The sequence below is a fragment of the Glycine max genome, chromosome 6, assembly GCF_000004515.6.
Source record: "Glycine max cultivar Williams 82 chromosome 6, Glycine_max_v4.0, whole genome shotgun sequence".
Lineage (NCBI taxonomy): Eukaryota > Viridiplantae > Streptophyta > Magnoliopsida > Fabales > Fabaceae > Glycine > Glycine max.
In genome coordinates, this window is record NC_038242.2 from 13,611,849 (window position 1) to 13,619,009 (window position 7,161).

The following is a 7,161-nucleotide window of genomic DNA, read 5'->3' on the forward strand; positions in this document are numbered from 1 at the left end:
ACACGTGGTGCAGGGATAACAAACTCAAAACCTTTGCTGTTAATTATAAACCAAAGTCATGACAATTAATAATTGAACAAATTATACATGTTACTCATAAAGTTAGCATTTATTACACTTGTATCTCTTTTTAAAATTGTATTTCTTTTGTTTTCCTTGAACAGTCTTACTAAGGTGTTAATTTTTTTGAAATGTTCTAAGATTTTTTATCACTCTCGTGCAAGTCTACTACCAGTTTAAGTTCATGTTGGATTTTGCTTACAAAAACACCGTTTGCTCCTCACCCCCTCGTCAACTGTATCGCATTCACCAACCACAACAACTTCACCGTTTCTGTCTCCTCCAACGCTGTCTTTGACCTCTTCCAATGTCATGACGACTTCACCAATGACCAGTACTCTTATTGCGTGTCGCATGCGGTCACCCAGCTTATAGCAACTTCTGCGTCACCTCCTGCTATAACGCGTTGTAGCTTGACCATTGTTTTGTCAAGTAGGCCAATGTCACCTTCATCGGAGTTGAGGATGTGACAACGGTGCCACTTGATCCTCACTTCTTTCTCATTTTTTTTGTTATCTTTGATAGTGTTAGGGAATTAGGGGTCACGGTATAATGGATGGTAAAAAAATAAGAAAATTGTTTATATGATAAAAAAAGAAATGAGATTGAATGTAATAAGTGCTAACCGTAAGAGGTGCAAATATAATTTGCTCATAATAATTTTACATGTCTTACAGATGACATACAATATAATTTGCTTATATGATCTTTCTTGTATATAATTTGTCAGACATTCTTTTGATTTTGAGCCGTGACTCAATGATCTTCATGACTCAAAATCAAAACGAACAATATTCGAGTTTTTTTTATTACATCAAACCGTGCCTCAATCATTCTTACTTCCTCATATTATATTGTATGTTATCTCCGCACGGGATCAAACCGTAGGAGGTGCAAATATAATTTGCACATCAATATATTTTTTCTCAGATAACATACAATCAGTTAACATCAATATAATCTCGTTCTCATTTATGTCCATAAGGATATATGTTAACTGATTTCATATTGCGGAGTAAAAGACGCAACATGATAGATTCATCCTCTCTCTATATATATATACCATAACATTACCTGAGCACTTTAGCCATTTAGTCTTAAATTTCCCATATTTATATGGGTTCAGAATGGACCTTAAAATTTGCAGAAAATGTAGAAAAAGAAATTAAGGTTCAGTCTCATGTTATTTCAATCTGTTTCTCGGCTCCTTCTGTCCTTTGTTTGAATTTATTGTAATATTGCTGCCAATATAACCTTGTTGGTTTCTACACAAAGGTCAAATTCAGTTTTAAATATTATGTATATCAGTTTTCTTTTTTGGGTTAATTAATAAGCAGTTTTGGCGTAGCTTTCATATTGGTCATCGTTTAAAATTAAATGTAGTTATTGGATAAGGGCAAGAACATACAGATCATGAATAAAAACATATATATGATGTTGTCAATGCAATGACGTGCATAGGTGTGAATGAGTGTGCTTTTGTCCATCGACTGAGTTCGATTCTTTTGGAAAACAATTTATTTGCAGGTAGCGATCAGGAGTGTGACATGTCTTCTGCAGCAATTTCCTCAGTTGGAAAACTGGCAATAGTGAAAATTTCCACATTACTTTGGAAGCACAAATTATGTATCAACTACCCGTGTTAATAATTTTTGGTATGGGTTTATAACTTTTCATATTGAGATGTAATTTTCTTTTTTATTGATGTCATGCCACCGCTTTGGGGAGTGAGTAAGAGACCTGCGCGGAACAAAGGAATAAGGATTACCCCACTCCTCTGGTGTAAAGTTGATGGGAAACACTGTTCGGAAGAAAAGTAGATAAATTTAACTAATATGTGTATCATAATTTTCTACTTTACAAAATATTTGTTGACAAATACCTTACTCAAAGACTCTATTCAACTAATATGTGTATAATATGTGTGTATCATAATTTTTTAAACAAAGACCTTGTACTCAACTTTAAAAAATACACCCCTTTATTTTGTTCTTGTATAATAGAATAAAATCTTATTTTTGACAATAAAAATAACTCTTGCTATACTATATTCCTTTGTAAGACACGTTATTCAATCGTTATTTAATAATGATAAAAACGTATTACCTAAATTTGCAACTACTCGTGCAATTTATGAATTTTCGCAAACTTGATTACATTGAAGCGGTATAAATATATACCAAGTAGTAGTAGTATTTGGTAGCATTCACATGGTTTAGGGTTATAACTTTGACAAAATGATTCAGTCCATGGTGGGTGCAAAAAATGAGTACGTGGGGGACCAACACGTACCATGTCGATTTGGTTGGGTTTGTGAAGATAAGATTTCCACGCGGGAAAACAAGAGAGGCAATAAATTACGTATAAAATTGGCAAGTAATTTGATCATATGTGGAATGCGATGTCGCATGGGTTTTGAGACTGTCTTGCAAGGTGGGGTACGTAAACGGACGAACCGCAACGCCAACGCAAACGCAAACGATAGCGAGAGCCAGAGTGAGTAAGAAGAAGAAGAAAAAAAAAGAAACTTGAGTTGGTATTACTATTATTATTATTATTTGATATCATGGTAATTAAAACCATAAACTCTCCTGTGCTATTTTAAGGTATATATACTTACAAAGTTTCAATTATTTAAATAGAGTATTATTTGTTTGTTTATGATGAGATGATATTTTAGTTTAGCGTGTGAAATAATAATATTAGTATTTGTGCGGGGACAAAGATTCCTTCCCTCCGTTTGTTGCTTTGGACCATACACACTGACACACACCTGCTATTAGACAAAAGAGATGGGTCCCACTCACTTTCCTCTTCTTTTCTCTCTGCTCCAACTTTCGCCCTACACGTACCCTTGCTCCCTTCTATTTCTCTCCTTTTTCTCATCCTCTCTCTCGTATCGCAATCACGACTCGCTTATATATGCCTTATTATTTTGTTTTTCGTACATCAAGCTCATAATTTAATTTGAAATTTGTTATGATTTCTTAAAGAAAGAAAGAAAAAATCAATACTTTCTTCTTCTTTCGTATTGCATTTTACTTCCTCATTGTATCCGTTGTTGTGGTAGTGAAAAATATTTTAATTGAAATAGATCTTTATATTGTTTCTAGTTTAGATTTATTTAAAACGTGAAAAGATTATTAATGATTGGTTTTAAATTATTTATTTCATTAAAAAAATATGATTTAAGTGTTGGCAATATTAAATTATATTTTTTAGAATTTTATTTATTAAAAATCATTATATTATGCATAATTCTAAATAAGGGTAAAAAAAATTATTCAATCAAGCCAGTGAATAAAAAAAAATCTTTAATATGTTTTTTTTTCAATTTATTTTTTATTTTCGACTAACATTTATTGATTTTTAGTGTGAAAGTCAATAAGTATTAGGGTGACGATATTCCGTGAACTAGTTGCTATGTATTTTTTTTCCTTTTCGTAATTTAAACTACACTTGATAAAATTAATCAATAACAAGTATCTAAAACTTATAAAATACAAGAATTAAACAAAATGAGAATTGAAATGATGTTTTATTCATTCCACAAAAATAGTTTTACACTTATTTATATCATTGTTAATTTTTTTTGAAAAAAAAAATATCATTGTTAATGTTAGAAGGCCAGCTTATTGGATGTTTATAAAGCTCAAAGTAAATCTAAGCGTTTAGTGGGCTTCAATCATGTGTAACCTGAGTTGCATAGGTTAGTTATTAAGCCTATTTAAACGAATGTCTTGTCTCCAAACATATTTGTAATTAATATTTGAGGCTGTGATTCTATGAAGATACATTACTCATATTTGCGATGAGGATCTAATAAGGAACTGCTATATTGAACCCATAATAAGGTCCATGAGCTTTTAAAAAAATACATAAGGTCTAGGCTTTAATATATATGATACTTAATTATTTCTTTAATTTGTACTTAGATACGACAAACAACCTTAAATCCGTGGCTATTTTATTTATTTGAACTCGTCCCAACTTTGAGGGAGATTCTTCAATTTGATTGGGATATGAATGCTTATACAAATATTATTTGAATTTTGTAATAAAGATGCGACGAAAATGAATATTTAATTATCTTTATATTCTCCTTTAAAAAAAAAGCTATCTTCAAACCCATAATCATCACTTTATATATATATTTTTATAATTTTTTATTACACTATATACATAAATAAATATAATATATGTATATATATATATATGATTTTATTGTTATATTTTTTATAATTTTAAAATATAAATTACTGAGTTTGATAGTAAAATAATTTAAATTATAATAATAATTTAATAACAAACTTAAAATTATACATTTGACTAAAAATATAATTTAACTATTAATTTTTATCTGTTATTTATGTTTTTTTGCATTATTTGAATTAAAATCTATTGTAATTAATAACTCAATATATAATTTATTAAAAATATATCAATGAATTAAAACAATACAAAATTGTGTGATGGGTTAGGTATATCCAAACCCGATAAAACACAATGAAGACGGAAATAAGTATTAAGATTTTAAATTCATCTCTTTTATACCCTTGAATCCATACTTGTCTTTTTTTTTTTTAAGAGTAAATCTAATTTCGTCCTATCCCATTCTTATGCCTAGTTGTAATTCAAAATTTTGTCAATAACATCGATGTATATCTACTTATAAGTCCGTTTAATCTAAATCTACACCTATAAAATTTGGCCAACAAAGATTTATCTAATTAGTAAAGAATAAATTTATATCTGAAAGACATATTTCAATTCTCAACTACATGAAGATCTTTTTTATTGGTAATCTCTAAATACTTTTGTAAATATTTTTTGAAACCTTGAGATCTATCCATAAGTCTCTAAAACTCAACTTCACCTATAATAATAGCCCTCCCTACAAAACTCATTTACCATATGTGTCTCAACAAACTAAGTTAGTGATATGTCGTCATAGTTGATCACGTATGATCCATTAAACAAACAAACGATTAACAACATCTTAGTACTTATCCTGAAAAGACTTAGGTGCTAACTTAGACCAGTTAGTCAATCAAATGCTCCACAACTCTTCAACGCCAAGCTTAGAAAGATATGCATAAGCTCTAACTCTGATCGATTGAGCAATCTAATCATGAATAATTTAAATATTTGTACAGCATGATTTAGAGCTTCACAAATGTTTTGTGAATGTTGAATTTATTTTTTGTATATGGTTACTTTAAATGGAAACTAACAAAAAATAATATTATATTTCCTCACAAAGTATTCCTATTAATCTTTCTGTATCTTATAAAATAAATGTAAATAAAAATAAATACTTTGTTTAAGATTTTTTCTTTCTTTCTGTTTTGATAAGAATATGTCGTAGTTTCATGACGTAGACAGATAGAACAAGTGCCCCCAAACCCCAACAACGTGTAATTTACGTAGATTACACCCCGAGTCGTAGACAAGTATTATCATAGATTTCGCTATTAAGCACTTAAATTTTCTGTTCAAAGAGTTGATTAATAGCACTGTTTTTCAGAGCTACGTACTTCCCTTGCTTTTTTATTTGTTATTTCTCCAACGAAAAAACACACATGCTGTCAAACTGGATTACGTCTTCCACAAGTTGATTAATTGCGCCTTATTATTGTGGTCGTATTTTTTTATTTTTTATTTTGCTGGATTATTACTTTGGTCGCATTTTATGAGGCCAAGGATTCATTCTGATTAATCAGAAGATTCATCACATAAAATGCATTGTGCTGCCAAATGCATGCTCCTCAAGTATAGGTAGTAATTTTCAAATCTATGTACTGTATAGTAACTGTACAGAATATTTTTTTTTTTTGGTAGAAAATCTATCAATTAACATCTTTGTTTGTTTTCACGAAAATAGTATTTATCAAGGGTTGATTAAACAGTTGCAAAATTTATCCCGGAAGAGCACGAGATAAATCACTAAATTAATACCAATCCTTGTTTGAACACGCCTTATTTTTTGTATGACTAAAAAGTCTATAAATAACGTCTACACTGCAATATTATAAAATTTGCAAATACTAAAATGTTATAAAACGTGCACGTTATATCTCTTTACAAACAACGCGTTTTTATTTATTTATTTTATATAAAGTTAGAGTATAAAAATAAAATTGACGGATTTTTTTTAGCTTTTCTAATTAGTTAAAAAAAAAAATAATACTCACCACATATATGATACATAGATTTAGTTACATTTTTGTCTCGCAAAAATTAATTTGTTAGGAATATTGTAATTTTATATACTAATAATATAAAATGCCTTATGAAATACGAGGTTAAAAATTTCGATTTAGAAGTTAAAAATTCAATTACATTTGAAAAAATCTGCAACATGTGAGGTTAAGGTTTTAAAGATATATATATATATATATATATAATGAAATGTGACATTTTAAAATGTGAATTTTGAATAAGAGTGTTTAAAATGATTTAATGAGTTTGACTTATGGAAAATTTAAGGAAAAGTGAAAATTCAATTTTTTTAGGATAGGGAAATTTGATAAAAAAAAATACTTAATTTTAATAATTAAAAAATCAAATTAAAAAATGATTAAAAATAAAATTACAAAATATTTATAATAGATAGATACAATGAAACCTAATATATAGAGAAATTCTTGCTACGAATTGGGCAGGTAATCGTTTTGCAACAGCACTTTTGCGTGGTCCAACTCAACTTATTGACCTTATTATTAGTATATACAATATAACAATATCAAATTTGGCAACCGTGGACAAGGAGAAAATATATATATATATATATATATATATATATATATATATATATATATATATATATATATATATATATATATATATAATATTAAAATTGAAACAGGCAAGGTAAAAATTATTATACGAAAACAAGTCAAATTTTAAAAATATTATTTAGATTTAAAAAAAATGTTGTCTTATTTTTAAGATGTTGTATATAAATAGAGATATATTCTATAAAATATAATTGTGTTTCCTTTTATAGAAATATGGTGTGAGGTGTCACATCTTCAAGTATTATTATATATATATCGATATATATATATATATAGTGTGATATATATCTATATGGGTGAG